Here is an 18,285-nt window from a genome sequence, read left to right on the forward strand (position 1 = left end):
GTGCTGAATTTCTAACTTCTCTTTGCCGTGAAGATTCTGGTTGCTGAGAACTGTGGTAGGCAGAATAATGACCCTGAAGACGTCTCTGCCCTAATCTCTGGAACCTGTGAATATGTTATGTTACATGGCAAAAAGAGCTTTGCAGAGGTAATTCAGGTTATAGATATTAAGAGAGGGAGATGATCATGGGTGGACCCAGTCTAATCACATGATCCCTTAAAAGCAGAGAACTTTCTCCAGCTAGAAGAAGATGCAGCAGAAGGAAAAGCCAGAGAATGCCAAGTGTGAGAAGGATTCTATGTACTGTCAGTCATTCTGAGATCTAAGGGGTCACATGTGAGGACTGAAGAGCTAAGGACCACCCCTGGTTGACAGCCTGTAGGGAAATGGGGACCTTAGTCTTACAACCCCAAGGAACTGAACCCGGCCAACAACAAGAATGAGCTCGGAACTGGATTCTTCTCCAGACCTCTAGGTAAGGAGTGCAGCCCTGCCAACACCTTGATTTTAGCTTGGCAAACCCCATGTGAGACTTACGCCCTACAGAAACTGAGATAATAAAGTTGTATTGCGCAAAGTCACCAAGTTTGTGGTACTTTGTTACAGTAGCAACAGAAAACTAAATCAGAAAATATTTGGAAATTAGCACCTTTTTGTTAATTATCGCTTAGTAAATTTTGTATCCTACATGAACATTGACTTGCAGAATGGGACATTGACTCCCAGTTGTACGGTTGGTCTTGGGCATCTGTGGACCCATCTACACACATTCATTTCAAGAACAAGTTCATGAGGATTCAGAATCATACCAGTTAAAAAAAAAAAAGAAAGAATCATACCAGTTCACTTAGGACGCTATTATACCTGCAAAAAAAAAAGAAAGAAAGACTCATACCAGTTCACTTAGGACGCTATTATATCTGCAGTCCCTGTTGTATGAGATATTCTTGCCTTTAAATAGAGGATTCAAAATAAACAATGAAAGCATAGTGATTGAATGGCTTCGACTGTGTCATTTTATGTGATGACTTGGAGTTTTATCTGTGTTTAAAATTTAAAACAGTAATGCAAGAGGAAAAAGAATAAAAATATTTGGAAGGCAACGGTACTTGTGTTGGATTGTTACTTCGTAGTAGACTGTTACAATGAATCATGCCTCCATGAATTGAGTCCAGTGACTCTGGGCTTTAGCCACGGGATATTAACAAAGGGAATGATAACAGAGGCTTGACAAATGTATTTGTTTCCCATCGATTTTTTAACAAACTACACAAATTTACTGGCTTAAAACAGACTTACTATCTTATAATTTTGTAGGTCAGAAGTCTCACTGGGCCAAAAATCAAGGTGTCAGCAGGACCACATTCCTTCTGGAGGCTCTAGGGGAGAATCGATTTCCTTGCCTTGTCCAGCAGTAGAGGCTCCCTGCATTCCTTGGCTTGTGGCCCCTTCCTCCATTTTCAGAGCCATCAGTATAACATTATCAAATTTCCCTTACTCTTGCCTCCTTCTTGTAAGGACTCTTGTGATTACATTAGGACCATATGGATAACCCAGGCTAATCTTCCATCTCACCTTAACTTAATCACATCTGCACAGTCTCTTTTGCCATGTAAGATAACATATTCACAGGTTTTGAGGATTAGAGCATGGGTATCTTTGTAGAGGGCATTATACTACCTACCCCCAAAGTGTTGCATGGTGGGTTTCTATTCTTGGAATGCTCACTCTTTGAATTCCCTTTCCTGAAACACAATTTCTATACTGTGAGGAAGTCTAAGCAAACATGTAGAGAGGCCTCCATAGAGAAGAATCAAGGCCTCTGGCCAACACTCCTATCTGAGCTCCCAGCAAGCAGCCAGCAGCAACTCCCTGCCATGTGAGCAAGGCCACTGTAGACCTTCCAGTTGACCCAGTGCCCCAGCCATCCCCACAGCGGCGGAACTGCCTGGTCAGCACACAGAATGATGAAAGATAATGAACGGTGGTTGCTCTTTTAAGCTCCTAAAGTTTGGGAGTGGTGTGTTATGTAGCAGTGGATAATTGAAATAATGTTGTGGTCTCTTTTGTAAACTACCTAACTACCTGAAATTGAAGGATTCTGATTTGAGGAAGATGTGTTCTTCTATCTCTTCAGATGAAAGAGATGACATAGGTCAAAATACATAAAGTCCGTAGAGCAGTGCCTGGCACATAGCAGGTGCTGTAAAATTATAATTAGCTTTTCCCAAGCAGTCTTTCTGTTGTAGACATTTCTACCTGCCTCCCTATTAAAAGAGAAGATTTCTTTCTGTTCGAGGTGTATTTGATTTAGCATATAACAAAACATAGTGTGTTATCTGATCATTTTGCTTGGTGCTCCATAATTTAAAGACATAAAGTCTTAACCTGAACAATGTCTATATTTGTTCCACAAATATCGTTTCTCAGAAAATACATCTTAACTAAAATTTGTAATATGAAGTAGAGTCTTGCAGTTTATATTGTTTAATTGCACTGTCACATGAGATTTTTAGCATTTTTCTTAGTTTGTTCAATTGCTGTAAATGACTTCTGAAAGTAATATAATTATAACTTGTAATGGTAAATGCATTCATAGACTTCATGGAGCAAGCTGAATATGAAACTGTTCATTTGGAGCCAAGTTGATTACCGTTTGAAAACAATTAATGGAGTTGCTGATTAGAATACATTGCAAAGGGCTTCCCTGCTGGCGCAGTGGTTGAGAGTCCACCTGCCGATGCAGGGGACACGAGCTTGTGCCCTGGTCCGGGAAGATCCCACATGCCGCAGAGCGGCTGGGCCTGTGAGCCATGGCCGCTAAGCCTGCACATCTGGAGCCTGTGCTCCGCAACGGGAGAGGCCACAACAGTGAGAGGCCCGTGTACCGCAAAAAAAAAAAAAGAAAAAGAATGCATTGCAAAGAGTCATGATTTAATTTTACATCACCTAGAAAAATCTGATGCCATGCGTATTAATGGAAGCTTTGAGGGGCATAAGGACTGACACGTTTCCCTGAGCTAAACGATATGGCCGTGCTGACTCAGTGAAAAATGCACATTTCAAAATACATAAAGTCGGTAATACAGCGCAACCTCAAGTGATTAAATTCACCACCTGAGTATTAAAAATGTGAGCGAAGTTTATAAGTAGGGATTAAGCTCATTTAAAGCAATGCACTGTGAGATTTAAGCAGAAATCCAGCTCAATGGAGGCTTTCAAGTTTTCATAGCATACTACTTGAATGGGTTATGTTCACTTTGTGTTCAACCTGCTTTTCTTCCTCCCCAGCTTGGAATCTCCACATTGAAGCTAGAGAGATTTTTGTTTTTAAACTCACAAGTCTGTCCTGTCAATCCCCTGCTTAAAGCTCTTTAGTGGTTCCCTCTTGCCTCCACATAAAGCCTTAGCTCAGCATATAGGACTCTGTTTGATCTGCCACTGCTGATCCTACAGTCTTATCTCTTAACAATTTTTCTTACCTTCTATGGCTCCAGACCTGGAGAAGAACTTATAATTCCCTAACCTCTTTTGTTCTCTAGGCACCCGGCCGGGCTATATCCAGGACATCTGTAAAACCTTGTTTAAGTGTCACTTCATCTAGGAAGACTTTCTTGACCCTCTTCCCCAAGTAGCCTAAGAGCAACTCTCTGTGCACCTGTAGTACCTGTTTTACTCATTTGATGGCACTGATCAAGCTATATCACAATTGCTTGTTTAATTGCCAGCTTCCCTCAGTCGAGTGCAAGTGCCCTGTTGGGAGTACTGTGTCAGGTTCACAGTTGAATCAAATGCCATGTACAGTGCCTGGCACACAGAGGACTCGATTCAAATTCGCTGAATGAACGATGGATGTATTTGTTCACAGGGAACAGAGTATAAAACAACCATTATCAGAGTCTGGTATTTAGTAGGCAGTGGGTATGTGTTCACTCATTCATCCCTCATCACAGATCAGCACCACAGGATTCATCGTTAGTTGTCTGCCATTTCCCACGGGTTTACCATGTGTTATTTACAAAGCAGTAAGCTGTTTGATTGTATGGTAACATCTTATAGAGCACTTTTCTTGGAATAAAATAGGCTGGTCTTTGAAACTGTAGCTTCTCATTTCTAGACCTTGGTTTCTTAGGACCTTTAATGTGCTCCCTTTCGGGTCTGGCTGGCTCCTTTCAATTTAGTTCTCAGCCCAAATGGTTTCTCCTTAGAGAGCCTTTCTTGGTTACTTACTCCAAATTCCTCCCCTTATCCTGTCTCCAGTTGATTTCTGCTATTACATCAAGTGGATTTAGTGTTTTGCACTATACTCATCACTACATAAACTTATCTTGCTTATGTATTTCTTTTGCTTATTGACTATAACCACCTTCCAGAATGAAAGGCTGTGAGAACAGGGCCTTGCCTGTTGCTCCAGTGCTTTGAACACTGACTGGCATGTGGCGGGTGAATCCATGCGCAAAGGAACCTTGGAGGAAAGCTTCCTCCAGTGTTTCTATGTAGGCCGGTATTCCTCAGGATCATCTCAGCTGCCATTAAACAAACAAGGGTTCTCACCAGACAAATACTCAGATGCACACCTGAAGTGATATACATGATAAAATTTGCACATCCTATGATGACTTTCTATCAAGTCAATAGAACAGATGGCTCATGCTATCATTATAATTGTTAGTGACTTTCACTGTGGAAGAGAGAAAATGGCCAAATGATCTTGTGTAATCTATTAAGTTTGGAAAGTACTGTGGCAAAACAATAGAATTTCTTTTTCTTTTTAAGAACACAAGTAACATGAAAGCATTATGATAAATTTTCACAAAATCAGCTTTGGGGGGAATACTTAGTCATCTTTTCTTTGATTTTCTTGAGAAGCCTGCACCCTAAACCCTGAAAGGAGGGCAGTATTGAAGGGAAAATGTCCTGATTTTCTCTATGTCACTCGCTGATTTCTTTCTATATGACATATTGATTGGTGAGATGGGGTCAGGAAGTCATTCGTTGGCTCATGGTAACCAGTGGGTGAAGTCACCATGCATCCCTGTCTCTGACTTGCCACAGGGGATATTATAGCCCATGATGCTCCACATGGGTGTTTGGCTAAGAGAGCTCAGTAGTTTCAACCTTTCCCAAGATAGACTTCAAGGTCTAAATTAGGGGAAAGAGTGGGACAAGTATTAGGGAGCTTTACTAGTACTCTAATGTAGCCAATACCAGAGAGTGCTAAATCCATTCAGTAGTTTTTTTATCCTCATTTAGTCTCCCTTAATTGTTTTTCTAGTTCATCAGAACCCATAGGGGAAAGGATGAAAGAGGAGGTTTTCTAGAACCAATAATTCCACTTCCTTCACGATTGGGAATGTTTCTTTGGTTTCTTAGCAGAAGAAAAATTTAGAGAATATGAGAATTACATGTTACTACCATCAAAAAACATTGGAATGATAATAAGTAACTGAAAAGTGTGTAATTTAGAAATGGCTTTTTATTCAGAACCTGAAGTTGTGACATTTAAATGGTACCTGTAGTTCTATGGTGATTCATACCATGTGGAATCTCGAGCCAGGCTCAGTAAGAGGCTGTATATAACAAAAATCAGCAAAGCGTTCATGAACAAACATTTCTGGCTATCAACTATTAAGTAGTGTACTGTTTCTCTTTATTTTTACTAATTCGATACACTTCTGTAATGTGATGGTGGAAAGTGCTTGTGATATTTGCTGGGTTTCTATATTTGTTTTAGGAAATTGACCCTTCAGAAACATCAAAGTGCTGTTTCATAGGTGCTTTGTTTCCAAATATCTAGAAACCTAATAATCATCACTATCATCACTCGATTATAGAGAGACAGGAAGTATAATAGGATTGTCTCATTATTTTCACTTTAATTTGACCCCACTCTAAACTCCTAGGACTCTTACATCTCATTTAACTATAATCCAAATTGAAACAAAGGGCCAAAATACTTTAATATCTAAGAATATAACATAAAAACCTATTTTAAGTTGACATTAAACTCTTCTTTTGTATAAAGATGCTCAAGAAAAAGTACCACTTAACCAGTGAAGGGCTACTCCCCGGAGGAGATGACAAAGGAATAGAAAGTGGCAAATGCTACCTTGTCTTAGCAAAAAGCCCCTCATCTTTTAAATTTCAAAAATGGGATATACCAAAAGTTATCTAAAATTTTGGAAAGTGAAAGATTTTAACCCAAATCGTAGTATTGATTATTTTAGTTCAGCCTGTTACATTTCTTATATAACGTTCAATTCTTATCATCTTCTGACTATAATATGCAAGAAGACTGATAAATAAGGGTGCAGATCGTTGTTTTTCGTTTTCCTAGGCTTACAGAATCAGAAGTTAAACCTGCCTGTTTTGTGATCTAATCGATTTTCTTTGGTTTTAACACCAAGACAGCCCCTTCTTAGGCTCTTCCAGCTTATTTGAACTTAGCATTTTAGTAATTCACATAAAGCCTTTCTTGCCAGTTTTATATTTGAAAATGGGTCCCAGCTGCTCTGGCTTTCTTAATCCCTCCCAGAAAGGCTTATGTGACAGCGTCTCCCCCAGGGAGATAGCAGCTCCAAAGCTTTCTCTCTAGGTAGCGAAAGTGCTAAGCCATACACTGTTATCCTGCTCACTTCCACTGCTGGCTAATTAGATCAATACATGTTTTATATTTTTTATGAACAGATACAGGAACATAAGAACAGTGTGTGTGTGTGTGTGTGTGTGTGTGTGTGTGTGTATACACTTTATGATTATGGAAAACGTCATTCAATTAGTATTTTTTAAACTTCTATCAGGTCCTAGCATTCAGTAAGGGTTCAATAAACATTGAATGAATGAATGAATGTGTGAAGAGATAAAAGTATTAAGTAGCCAACACAGGGAATTCTCTGAATAAGTTTAAATGTTTCACCATAGTTTATTTATTTTTCGGTATGCAGGCCAGTCACTGTTGTGGCCTCTCCCGTTGCGGAGCACAGGCTCCGGATGCGCAGGCTTAGCGGCCATGGCTCACGGGCCCAGCCGCTCCGCGACATGTGGGATCTTCCCGGACCGGGGCACGAACCCGTGTCCCCTGCATCGGCAGGCGGACTCTCAACCACTGCACCACCAGGGAAACCCCACCATATTTTATTTTTAAAATAAGGTTGAAAGCTCTTAAGTATTTGACTTATATCATATATTTATTAATCCAGAAGACCTTAACAGTTATGGGTTTTTTCTCTATCTTCTTATAATTATATAACCCTGGTTTCGAACCTGCTCCCTAAGAATTTTAAAATTGTTGTCTCTTATCTACATTTAATATCATTAAATCATTCAATTTCACATTTAGAAATTTCTAAACCAAAGAATTCATAGGACAAATTTTTACTTTGAACACTTACATCGCTCCAGAATAAAGTTATGATAATGGACTCCATTCCTATATTCTAGATTACATCAGTAATATATACTTTATTTTTACTCAGAGTAGGTACTTATATTCTTCCAATACACGTAGAAAAGCTTAAAATAATCAATTTGGAATAATGGGGTTCAAATTCTATTCTTAAAGCTTAAAAAACATGCAGACTGGCCCAAGATGGTAGAAAATATGACTGTGGTAGGAATTTATCAAAATGTAGATAAAGTAAGCATTCTGAAGCATGAAATCTATGTCTGAGACAATGACAAGCAGGCATTTCACCAGTGCTGATTTGTCTTATTCTATTGATTCAAGCTTTATTGGACATTCTATTGTCTCTTTGAGGGAGGGCATAAGTGGAATACAGAATAGTGAATGAAGGCTTATTCCAGATAATGTTATGCTCATGAATCACATCACATACTAGCTGCATTGTTTAGACAATGTAGAAGCTAAAGCATCTTTTCCAAATATCTTAGTAAAAGGTATCTCTCTTTGTATATGGAAGTTGAGACTTGTTTTGTATAATCGCTCCTTGGTATAATAACATTTGAAAACTTTTAAATGCACTCTCTATTTTATATACATTCTTTCATAGCTGAAAAAAATTTTCAAGTCAACATAATCTTAATACTTAGTCATCTTTTTTTTAACATTTTGAATGAATAAAAGATCATTCTCTCTATTACTACTTATTGCTGTTTGTCTAACTGCACACTGTTTAAGCACATTGTTGAGTGAGGATAAAAAAGAGTGCATTGTATTTGTGCAGTAAAAGCATCAGGGTATTATATGTTCAAGAGAGCAAAAGACATTTCTGAAGACAAATGGAGTGGTGATCTCGTTTTTCATCCTTATTATAGGCTAACCTTAACAGTCACAGTGTTTCCATGACCATCTGAGCAACTGATTTACATTTCTCCTTCCCTACATTTTTTTGCCTTGGTTGACATAAATGACCTGAAGCATATTTGTCTAACTCATTGCTCTCGGGAGTGCTGGCTTCCTATTTTCTCTGCAATTAGAAACACCAAATCTTGCTTTTTTACATTAGTATCATCTACTAGGTGTCAGTACAAAGCCTTTAAATACAGTGCTTTGCAGAAGAGGCTTTCAGATACATGGTTTCCAGAGTTAGGAAGAGGGTAGCCCTAGGTACCCCTGTACAAAAATTTACAGTTCTGCTTAATATACCTATTGACCATGGCTTCATTTTATTTTAGTAAACCTTAGGTGAGAAGGGAAAATAAGCTGAAATCCTGACGTCTCACCTCTTTGTGTGTCTTTCAAATGGATTAAATGAGGGAGGACTGTTAGTGCAACAGAGTGAATAGAACAGCAGGATGGCACAAGAGCTGGAAAATGCATTCTTAGAGTATCTCAATGGGATTGAAAATTGGTAATACTCCTTCATCGAAAAAGAAAATAGGGGGTCTTAAATAAAGTTCACAGTATCCAGTTGAGCTATTATTAATCTAATAATAAATATTATTGCATTTATTTTGACTTATAAGTAATTAAATTTTTGTTTTGAATGGATCAACACACAGGTAAAAAAATATATTTTAAAGCTATTTCTCTTTCTTTCAGTATTAAGATGGAGGGACGAGTCTGTTTGTCTTCTTGCCGGTTGAGTCATTTCAGTAGAGAGCATTGTCTGGCTTTTACCCGGTTTATTAGATTTTCACCTTACTAATGGAAGGCGCTCTCTTGTGGTAAACAGGGAAAAATGTAGCTTTATCTTTAACCAAACCATATGGAGGCTGCCTAGAACAATTCTGACTCTTCTATTTTCATCAGGCAGTACATGTAGGCTAAGACTAGGGACAGGCCGTGTTGTGGCTAAATACTCAGGAGAGATGGACAGGAAGGGAAAAACAATCTGATTTTCACTAATTTACTGTATTATTGTAAAAACAGCCTTTTAGATGCACACAGTGTTAGAAAGATCACTTGGTTCAACCCATTGATAGTACAGAAGTAAGCCCTGATCCCAGAGAGATTAAATAAGGGGCACTAACTCAAATGTGAGTGAACTTGGCTATTGGAAATGGGGGATGGTGGGCAGTGCCCTTTTCTCAGCTCTAGTTCATTGATAGGAAAGAAAATGGGACCACTGTTGTCAGATCATCAATTGAAGCCAAACATCCAGATTTTAATGTGAAATCTCCCAATTTTTAAATATTGGTGACTACATAATTCAAACTTTTTGAAACGTTAAGCCACACAATTACATACCTGTTGGTCTCCAATTTGTAGCCTTTGGGTAAAGGCACATGATGTAGTCCACGAAATTATTCTTTATCTAACAACTATAAAAATGCAACAGATGTTTTGAACAATTTTAATTCATTGAACGCTTGTTTAGTACCTGTTGAGTGCCTTGCATTTTATTTGGTGCTGTGGTGGATATGGAATAAATAATTTTAGCAGATTATGATTTAGTTGGGGAGAAGCAACCAAGTATCCATGGAACAACCAGAAGACATAAATAAGTGTATGGCTTCATGACTTTGAGATGAGTAATTATCTTGCCTACACTGTAGGAAAAGGCCAGAATAATTCATCAAAATGCCCAGTGATCTTAGGTTTGCCATCTTTAATGGTATAAACTATGAAGGTCTGGTTTGCTGCACTTTCAATTTTATTTATATATATATATATATATACACACACACACACATATATATATGTATGTATATATATATATACACTCATTACATGTAGTCTTCCAGTGTTGATATCAAGGGTAGATCCAGTCCTGCTTATATACTCCAAACCCACATACTGAAAGGTCTGGATTCACATATCCTGCTCTCTCACAAAATGGGACTCAATTTTTTTTGACTGCTAAACCTGTTTCCTTCCTCTGTCATTTAGGATGCTTTCTTACTCAAGTAAAAAAAGACATCCAGCTCAAGCTGACTTAAGCTATAAGGAGATGTATTATCTAACATCATGATTGAGGGTGGGGAACTGGGATTGTTTGATTCAGCAGCTCAGAGAAGTTGCCACGGTCCTATTTCCTTTCACAGTTTGGTTCTTTCATCCTCACTGGCTCTGCCCTCAGACTGGCCTCCCTCTTGTTCATAAGATGTCCGCAGAAGTTCTAGGCATCACATCCAAACAGTGTTCAGAGGGAAAAAAACCGTTTCTTCCTTTGTCTCTCTCCTATGGGGAAGGAACCTTTCATGGCAGGTCTCTAGAACATTTCTCCTCATCTAAAGCTGGTTGGGACAGAGCCCCAGGTCTATTCCTAACCCAATTATTAGTGCATGGAATGGGATTATCATAACAGGCCTAGGCCAGGGTTTCTCAACAGGGTGTATTGGTGCTTCAGGCAGGACAGGACAATTCAAATCTTTGTTTTGTGAGCCTGACCCATGCATCTCACGGTGTTTACCATTCTGGAATGCTGAATGAAAAACACTAGTAAACTTCTCAGTAGGAAAAGCCCAAACTTCCCCAACCTCACATTTTTCTAAGACCCCCGACCCTGGGGCAGTGGGGGGCGAGGGGTCGGAGAAGAGCATGCCTTGTTTAGGACTACTGGCTTAGATTAATCAATTGTAGGAATGAAGGAATGAATTGAAGAGATTCACCATGAAGACTATGACACTCTCCCTTTCATATTTCCCCATTTCAGCGCCACTTCCTTTGATATTCAAGCCAGAAACTCAAGTGAGGTTCTTCAAACATGCCTCTTCCCCACCCACAATATCTAATAATGATTAACCAAGTCCACTAAAGGTTACCTTAACTCTGGCCACTGCTCTTCATCATCTCTGGTTTCATCATAGCCCAGACCATCATTAGCTGTATGGCTTCTAACTGGTCTCCCTGCTTACCTTCCTGCCCCTTGTTCTCACAAGCAAATATCATCCTAAAATATATTCAGTATATTAATTCCATTAAAATTACATAGTGAATTCCCACTGAACTTAATAATTATTTGTTTAAAAATTTTTTCCCTCTTACCTGAGCTCCATGAGCACTCAGTCATGCCTTCATGGTAGATTGGATTATTTTTTCTTAATTCTTTTGTTGCTTCTTGAATAAAAAATTTTATATCCATATCTTTTGCCATGTAACCTTTTAGCCCCTCCCACTAGAGCAGGCAGATTTTATTTCCTTATCACACTGATGTTGGACTTAGCCATATGCTTTTCTTTGGCCAAGGGAAAGTAAGTAGACATAACTGTTTCTAGAATTGTCCTTGAGAGGAATGGTGTGTTTCCACTCGTCCCTCCTGCAGTCCTCTGTGGGAAGCTTATACTATGAGTAGCTCCTGGTCTCAGAATGAAAACACTTGGTGTAAACCAGAACTCAATACAACCTGGATTCAAGCCCAGTTGAACCCTTAATGATGTGCAGATCTATGATCAAGAAAATTACATAAATGCTGTTTAAGCAACTGAGATTTCGAGTTTATTTTTCTTATGCAGAATTATTGCACCAATAGTTGACTAATTAAATTAGCAATAGTTAACAATAGCTGACTAATCTTATTCAGGGTTTCAGGCTAGTTCTTTGGCATATAGCAAGTATTAAATAAATATGTATTGAATAAATAAAGATACACATGATTAAATTAGTTTTATGATAGGTAACTACATTTGAAATTATTCAAACTGTTTCATCCTCATTTTTTGTTAAAGCCATGTCAGATTTCTCTGAAAATGTTATTCCATTCATATTAGGCATAGAAGGAAAATATCTCAACATAATAGAGGTGATATGACATGCCCACAGCTAACATCATACTCAATGGTGAAAGGTTGAAAGCTTTTCCTCTAAGATCAGGAACAAAGACAAGTGCCCACTCTCACCACTCTTGTTCAACATAGTATTGGAAGTCCTAGCTAGAACAATCAGGCAAGGAAAAGAAATAAAAAAGGTATCGAAATTGGAAAAGAAGAATTAAAATTTTCTCTGCAGATGACATGATTTTATGTATAGAAAGTCTTAAAGGCTCAACCAAAAAACTATTAGATCTAATCACTGGATTCAGCAAAATTGTAAGATACAAAGTTAACATACAAAAATTGTTAGCATTTCTATACAAAAACAAAAAAATTTCTGAAAAAGAAATACAGAAATTGATCCCATTTACAAAAGCATCAAAAAATAATTAGGAATAAATTTAAGTAAGGAGGTGAAATATCGCATACTGAAAACTACAAGACATTGATGAAAGAAATTGAAGAAGACACAAATGAAAATGGAAAGATATCCTGTATTCATGGATTAGAAGAATTAATATTGTTAAAATGTCAGTACTAGCAAAAGCCATCTATATATTCAATGAAATCCCTGTCAAGATTCCAAAGGCATTTTTCACAGGAGTAGAAAAAACACTCCTACAATTTATATGGAACCACAAAAGATCTGGAATAGCCAAAGAAATTCTGAGAAAGAAGAACAAGGCAGGAGGTATCATACTTCAAGTTATACTATTAAGCTATAGTCATCAGAACAGTATGGGACTGGCATGAAAACAGACAACTAGACGAATGGAACAGAATTGAGAGTCCAGAAATAACCTTAAGCATATACAGTCAACTAATGTTTGACAAGGGAGCCAAGAATACTCAGTGGAGAAAAGACAGTCTCTTTGATTAATGGTACTGGGATAATTGGATATTCACATGTAAAAGAATGAAACTGGACCCATACATTATACCACTCACAAAAATGAACTTGAAATTGATTAAAGACTTAAATGTAAGACATAAAACTCCTAGAAGAAAACATAGGCACAAACCTCCTTGACAGGGGTCTCTGTAATGACTTTTCAGATATGACACCTAAAACACAAGCAACAAAATAAAAAATAAACAAGTGGGATTACATCAAAATTAAAAGCTTCTGCACAGCAAAAGAAACCATCAACAAAGTGAAAAGACAGCCTATGGAATGGGAAAAATATTTGCAAACCATATATCAGATAAGGGGGTAATATCCAGAACATACAAAGCACTCATACAACTTAATAGCAAAAAAACCAAATAACCCAATTGAAAAATGGGCAAAAGATCTGAATAGACATTTTTCCGAAGAAGATATACAAAAGGCCAACAAGTACATGAAAAGATGCTCAGCATCACTAGTTTTTAGGGAAATGCAAATTAAAACCACAAGATAACACCTCATGCCTGTTAGAGGGCAATCATCAAAAAGATGAAGACTTCCCTGGTGGCGCAGTGGTTAAGAATCCACCTGCCAATGCAGGGGACATGGGTTCGAGCACTGGTCTGGGAATATCCCACATGCCATGGAGCAGCTAAGCCAGTGCACCACAACTACTGAGCCTGCACTCCACAACTACTAAAGCCCACATGCCTAGAGCCCGTGCTCTGCAACAAGAGAAGCCACCGCAATGAGAAGTCCGCACACCGCAACAAAGAGTAGCCCCTGCTCGCCACAACTAGAGAAAGCCTGTGAGCAGCAAAGAAGACCCAGCACAGCCAAAAATTAATTAATTAATTTTTTAAAAAGACGAGATAACAAATGCTGGTATGGATGTGGAGAAAAGGAAATGCTTGTTCACTGTTGGTGCGATTGTAAATTGGCGTAGACACTATGGAAAACAATATGGAAGAACCTCAAAAAATTAAAAATAGAACTGACATATGCTTCAGCATTTCCACTTCTGGGATTATATCCAAAGGAAATGAAAAGACTAACCTAAGAAGATAGCTGCAGGGACTTCCCTGGAGGTCCAGTGGTTAAGACTCTGCGCTTCCAATGAAAGGCGTGTGGGTTTGATCCCTGGTTAGGGAACTAAGATCCCACATGCCATGTGGCATGGCCAAGAAAATAAAAATAAATAAATAAATAAATAAATAAAATAAAAAGCTGCACCCCCATATTCATAGCAGCATTATTTACAGTAGCCAAACATGGAAACAACCTAAGTGTCCATTGATGGATGAATGGATAAAGAAGTTGTGGTACACACACACACACACAGAGGAATATTATTCAACCATAAAAAGCTAGGAGATACTACCATTTGCGACATGGATGAATCTTGAAAGCATTATGCTAAGTGAAATAAGTCATACAGAGAAAGACATATATGATCTCACTTACATGTGGAATCTAAAAAAAAAAAAAACAACAGAAAGGGAACAAAAAAGTGGTTACCAGAGGTGGAGGATTGGGGGAGGGCGAATTGGAGGAAGGTGGTCAAAGGGTGCAAAGTTCCAGTTATAATAAATAAGTACTAGGGATGTAATGTACAACACAATGACTACAGCTAACACTGCTGTATGACATATAGGAAAGTTAAGTGAGTAAATCCTAAGAGTTCTCTTCATAAGGAGACATTTTTCCTTTTTCTTTTCTTTCCTTTTTACTGTGTCTGTATGAGAAGATGAATTTTTGCTGAACCTACTGTTATACATCATGTATATAAATTAAACCATCATATTGTATGCCTTAAACTTAAACAGTGATATAGGTCAATTATTTTTTATTAAAACTGGAAAAAATGTTATCCTATTGATTATGTAGATCCTTTTGGAAAACAGGATTCTAAGACTCTTCAATTAAAGTTCATTCACATTTTCAGGTCTATAATTCCAGTGTTAATCAGATACAAGGTATAGTTTCATTAGGGCCATGTGGAAGTATGTGCATTGGGTTGTTCTGCATAAAAGTGAATTTATTCCATCTTGGAGTCCCACCATTCAGCATGCCAGTTTCTCAGCACAAATGTATACCTCAGTGCAGTCTTTGGTAGACACCTCTGTCCTTTGGAATGGAGAAAAAGCATACATTCAATTCACAAACATCTCGTTAAGGCTGTACTAAGTGAAAACTGTGTGTCCACGTCTGGGCAGGATGGTCACAGGGAAGTGATAGGAAGTGCTGGCTCTGCCCTCAGAGAGCTTACAGTTTCATGGGCATTAAGATCAGTGCCTAGGGAACCATTTTGAACAATGCCAGACAGTTCACTTGCGAAACAAAATAATCTTTTGTTCACTTGGGAGTAGCTTTTTAATTTGTATAATTCTCATCACTCCAATGACTTTGTTTAACAGGGCCCACTGTGTTGATGGCTGTCTTGTAGACAGTATCCGAGGGATTTCCCTATTTAATGTTTACACTGATGGTTACAGATGGGGTTCCCTGCTTCAGTGAGGCTGCTGGGAATTTTGTTCAAATGGCTCCATTCAGGCATACTTATTTTCTAATTGAAGGATCAAGGGAAACTTAGCCCAGAGGAAAGAAGACAGAGGGGGGCATGGTGGCTGCTATCAAGTATTTTAAAGCCTGTCATCTGGAAGGATTGAATATGATATGGGGAGACCAGACTGAGTGTAAGTTGTGTTTGACATAGGATTCAACACTGCCTGGAATGGCCTGTAGGACTTTATGGAGGTTGGGGGAGGGACTAGTACTTCCCAGTGTCCATTTGTAAGAGTATAGTCATGGTTTTCATTACCCTCTACCCTTGGTGTAGAGTTCGTCAATGTCCTGAGTCTGGTCCCAAGGTCCTGGACTTTCTCACCTTCTGATAAGTGGAGCAGCAGCTCTGATGGAACCTCCCTCCCTTCCTGTTAGGTGTCCAGGAGTGTTGCTGGGGAGTAGCAAAGTCTCCAGGGCTGAAAGATGATGATGGGGTATGCTAGAGGAGGGTGACCAGAGAATCAACGTAAGGGAAGAGTAGCTGCCTCACTGGGTGAGTCACCTCTTCTAAACTAGGGTGCTGGGATTGGGTCCTCTAGGCTGGTCTGAGCTGGCATCACGGCAGCATCATGTTGTTCATGGCAGACCTGCCCATGACGCCTCTTACACCTTAGATGGATCCCAGACCTGGGCTCAGTTATCTGCTCTCTCTCAGACACAGAGCATCACCCCCTTTCCTTTCTATCTTCCTCCCTGGGTACCACTGTGCCACTCCCAATCAATCCTTAACTTACAAGCAATGCTCATCCTATTTCTCTTCCCTAACAATAGATCTGTTTATTAGAAAAAATACAGACATTAGAAACCACACAAAAGCTCATTTACTCTCCCCTTGGAGGAGGGATATCTTATGTGTTTCTCTATGGTTACAAGAGTTTTCTGACATTTCAAAAAAAAAGTACAAGTTAAGTCTTTACCTGGAACCCTTGCTCTCACTACATGAGAAGTTCAGGTGCTTTGGGGGAAAGAACTAATTCCCAAAGAAGATAATTGAGTTTGCAACAAATTGTTAAGGGCAGGAAGATATGTCTGGGAAGAATTACATGGGAGGTTAACAAGAAGACGTCAAAGGTCTGTAATTTAATGAATTAGGCCAGATTCTGTCACATGGATCGTTGTGTGTCTCATCCTCTACAGACTCATATTTAACCCCTTAAAGATGCCAGTCACCATTTAAAACAAAAAAAGCATAAGCAAAAACTTCTAGAGTTGGCCTGTCATCAGCTCTGTAGACCTGTAGGGCTCGTGAGTCTGAGTTGACCAGGGAGCTCTGAAGATCTGGGCTAGCTACTCTCAGCTGACCAGGCTCACAGGGACCGTAACTACCATTCCCAGCCCCCCCCCCCCCCCCCGCAGCATCATACTATTGCAGGATCTATTGAGGCCTAGGTCATAACTGTTACAATAGGATTTCTGACACTTCTATTGGTCAGGGCAAGCCAAATGGTCAGTCCAGATTCTAGAGGTGGGAAAATGTACTTCTTGATGGGAGAAGATGCAAGTATACATAGCAAAGAGTAATGGCTACAAGGAAGGAAGAAATTGGAGACATTTTTGCAATTTGCTGCAGTAGGTTACTTTCAAGTGCTTTCATTTATATTATCTTTTTTTTTTTTTTTTTTTTTTGCGGTACGCGGGCCTCTCATTGTTGTGGCCTCTCCCGTTGTGGAGCACAGGCTCCGGACGCGCAGGCTCAGCGGCCATGGCTCACAGGCCTAGCCGCTCCACGGCATGTGGGATCTTCCCGGGCCGGGGCACGAACCCGTGTCCCCTGCATCGGCAGACTCTCAACCACTGCGCCACCAGGAAAGCCCCTATATTATCTTTTATGATCTTCCCAAATAAGTCAGTGAGGTGAGTAGTACAGGTATTACAATTCCCTTTTTACCTAGGAGCAAACTAAGAACAGTGAGATTGAGCGGTTTTAATGGATCACAAATGCTGGAAACGGCAAGAGCTCAAATGTATTTTAAAAAGCATGAAACTGAAGAGAGATGTTACTGTGATCAAAGGGAGGTTTTCAACACTTTGACCCAGGCACACATTGAGCCTTACTTAATTAACTTTTGGGAATTGGGACGATGGAAGGTTGAATCTTTTCTAGATATTGTCTAACTTTAGATGTTAACATAAGGGTGTAAATTCAAGTGAAGGAGCTTCTCGAAGTCCAGTTAGTGTGGGGATATTGTGACTTCTTTCAAGATCCTTTGATCCACTTTATTTCTAACTGCAAGAGATTTATTTTACAATCTCCTCTCTTGAGCTGTATGAGCAAAACACTTGAAAAAACCCACTCACTAGGTTGTTCCTAAGCTGTATCATTCTGCTAAAGATTGGTAGAGAAGTTTCAGCAGAGCAGAAGTGAAGAATATCTTTACATCTTTTATTTCCCTTAGGTGCAGCTGAATTCTATCCACAGATAAATATTCTTTGGGGTTTGCTTTCATATATAATAATTACGCTCTTTGGACAGCTCTCAAGACTTCAATTCCATGACACATGATTTTACAAAAAATATAAGTTTCCAAGGAGCTGAATTCTAAATTCTCGTTTCTAGATTCTTGATATCTTCTTAATCATCAAGAGGACACAGAAATGTCATAAACTGGCCCAAGTTTTAGGACTCACTCACAAACTGAAGTTCTACCTTTAGAAATGCATTCCTTTTTGAGTAATTA

Source organism: Pseudorca crassidens, chromosome 11, assembly GCF_039906515.1.
Source record: "Pseudorca crassidens isolate mPseCra1 chromosome 11, mPseCra1.hap1, whole genome shotgun sequence".
In the NCBI taxonomy this organism is placed as follows: Eukaryota; Metazoa; Chordata; class Mammalia; order Artiodactyla; family Delphinidae; genus Pseudorca; species Pseudorca crassidens.